This window comes from Carcharhinus amblyrhynchos, chromosome 16, assembly GCF_965287045.1.
Source record: "Carcharhinus amblyrhynchos chromosome 16, sCarAmb.v2.hapA, whole genome shotgun sequence".
Lineage (NCBI taxonomy): Eukaryota > Metazoa > Chordata > Chondrichthyes > Carcharhiniformes > Carcharhinidae > Carcharhinus > Carcharhinus amblyrhynchos.
In genome coordinates this window covers 26961511-26964781 of record NC_137339.1, presented here as the reverse complement: position 1 = coordinate 26964781, position 3271 = coordinate 26961511, and positions in this window count along the sequence as shown.

Below are 3271 nucleotides of genomic sequence, written 5' to 3'. Positions count from 1 at the left end.
ACACATGGACATTTTCAGCATTTGTCATTGGATAATAATCAGGAACAGAATATCTGCCTTGCTACCTTTCCACCCTAAATTAGGCATGCTGAGATCAAGTTTAGGACTGTGATTACTACCCTAGTTAAGGTCCAGTTAACTCGGAAGAAACTGGGCCCTCCTTATAAGCTATCTCTTACCAGGTCTTTGTTCTCTTTTCAGATTTTCTCTGCAGTTATAAAATTTATGAAACTGTTGAAAGCATATAGATTGAAAATTTTTATCTTGGTTTACATGAAAGGTGTAAAAATTGCCTTTATGGAGCCATAGACTTACATTCCAAATATTACTGATTTACCATATCATTTTTCAAATAATTTTCTATCACAGCTACCAGTGAAACTCTAATGTTTGCACTTTGCTACTAAGATGTTTATTTACACTTCTAATGATCATATGTTAGCATTTTAAGTCTATGGCATAAAACACAGCCTCGTTTCTGAAAATAATTTCCCATGTGACAGGATCCAAATGAAACCAATGTACACTTTGGAAAATTTCTGAACTGGTGCTATGAAAAATAAATATTTTTTTTTGGATGCGGGCATTGCTTGCAAGGCCAGCATTTATTGTCCTTCCCTAATTGCCCTTCAACTGAGTAGCTTTCTTGGCCATTTCAGTGGGTAATTTAGAATCAACCACTTTGCTCTGGGTTGGAGTCACATAAACTTTTAAGTTTTTTTATTAGTGTCACAGCTGGGCTTACATTAACCCTGCAATGAAGTTACTGTGAAAATCCCCTGGTTGCCACACTCTGGCACCCACTGAGGGAGAATTTAGCATGGCTAATGCACCTAACCAGTACGTCTTTCAGGCTGTGGGAGGAAACCAGAGCATCTGGAGGAAACCCACACACTCACAGGGAGAACATGCACAGGTAGTGACCCAAGCCAGGAATCGAAGACCAGATTGGGTAACAATCTCAAATTTCCTTCTCTAAAGGACAGTAATGAACCATATGGGTTTTTATAACAATTGACAGTGGTTTTAATTCCATATTTTTAAATATAAATTTGAATTCCATCATCTGCCACAATAGGATTCAAACCTAAAGCATTATGCTGGGTCTCTAGATTAAGAGTCCAATGACAATACCACTACACCATCGCCTTCCCTTTAAAGCTCTACAGTATATCATTAACCAGGTGTGTATTTGACATAGCAAATGATCAATTTTAAGCTCTGAATTTATAAGCACTTTTTTAATACTGTTAATGGCCATATTATTGAAATACCTCACTGCAGCTAACTAAAAGTACTTATTAGCATACAAAATTGCTGGAATAGTACTTCATGAAAATGACCCTGACTCCTAACTATGGTATAATTGGGAAGACCCAATATATGATGATATGCTAGTGGATGGGATGCTTTTTATTTACAATGCTTCTGTTCAACCAGACAGTTGCTTTAACCTCCATGTTTGAGCAGTTATTAACTTCTCAGCAAGATACTTTGATCAATCGGAGCTCCATTCTTCTCTGTTATTACTCTTTCGGAATTCGCCAAAGGGATACACCTGCCACAGCTGGTTATTTAATTCAAACTAACCTTCAAGTACTAAATGCATGTTGAATAGGGGTGGAATCAGACCTCACAGAGGAAAATGCATTCAATTGTAAAGTCTACACCAATTTAAAAATACCAACATTGTTTTACCATGCCAGTATTCTTAGAAAAAACTATCATACTGTAAGGAAGTGTTTGAGTGGAAAGGACCAGACACACAGGAAAAGGCATGGTAATTAACTTCCCAGCTAGCGTCTTTGATCTATTGGAGCTCCATTCTTCTCTGCTTTTACTCTCATTCCTTTTGGAATTCATCAAAGGGATGCACCTGCCACAACTGGCTATTCTATTTAAAATTATCACCCTGATCCTTGTACTTTAAAAAATGTTGCTCTTGTAAACATTTTTACATAGCGCCAAGAAGCTGGCAGTGAACTTATATTATCCATATTAACAAATAATCATGCATATTATATATAATTAAATCATTTAGCTAATATTGACAAATTAATAATGAGGCTCAAAATTACTCATGATCACTACATTATTGTATATCTAGAGTATCTACCTGAAGATCGGTAATGGCAGTACAAAACAAAAATTCTGTAAGGGCAGTTCAATAGAATTCAACATGATGGTTGTCATGAAGTTTTAGAAGTTTGATAACATTCTAAACAACTGAACTGCAAACTGTTGATTAACTATTGTATTACCTGAAACTTCACTCCCACCTGTGATCTAGCTCTATCATTACCCAGGATATACTGTATTCGTGAAAAAGGTAATTAGTCTATTACTCTGACCACCACTTTTCACTGGATTCTCCAAACTTACAGAATGGAACACTAATCTCAGTAAATTCACTTATTTCCACTTTTTCTGGCAATACTTCCAAACCACATCTCTCTTCATCTCTCACCATTAAAGACTGACAGCTTGCATTTCTCTTAAAACCTTAACTTCCTTACCTACTCCTCCTGGTACACATGAATAAACCTTACCCACACAAGTAAGTTCTTTAAAGAGATCTGGCACTTGAACACCAACCCCTGAACAGGCTGTACCTTAGTTTTCACCTCTAGTTTTCTATGTCAACTTAACAAACCCCACTGACTTATCCTGTTTTACCACATCTGTCTTCCTGATGCATTTCTTAAGCTATCAACACTGTGAATTTGTGTGTCTGACTTTATTACAATGAAAACATTTTAGGTTTCTTATTTCTCTTCCACCCGCACAGGCGGCATGGTAACACAGTGGTTAGCACTGCTGCTTCACAGCTCCAGGGACCTGGGTTCAATTCCTGGCTTTGGTCACTGTCTGTGTGGAGTTTGCAGATTCTCCTTATGTCTGTGTGGGTTCCCCCGGGTGCTCCGGTTTCCTCCCACAGTCCAAAGATGTGCAAGTTAGGTGGATTAGCCATACTAAAATTGCCCCTTAGTGTTCTGAGATGCTTAAGTTAGAGTGCTTAGCAGGTAAAATATGGATGGGTGCATGGCCTGGGTGGGTTTGTGGTCGGTTCAGACTTTATAAGCCAAAGGGCCTCTTTCTGCACTGTAGGGTTCTATGATTCTCATATGTTTCCTTTTGAACCTGAGGCAAATTATTCTTACTATTGTTAATGGGATCTCAGAGGTTGAAGTTGGTGTCGAAACCCAAATCTTGATTTATGAACTAACTCAAAATCATCTGCCATTTCTGCTGCTACTTTTGCAGTTTTAAC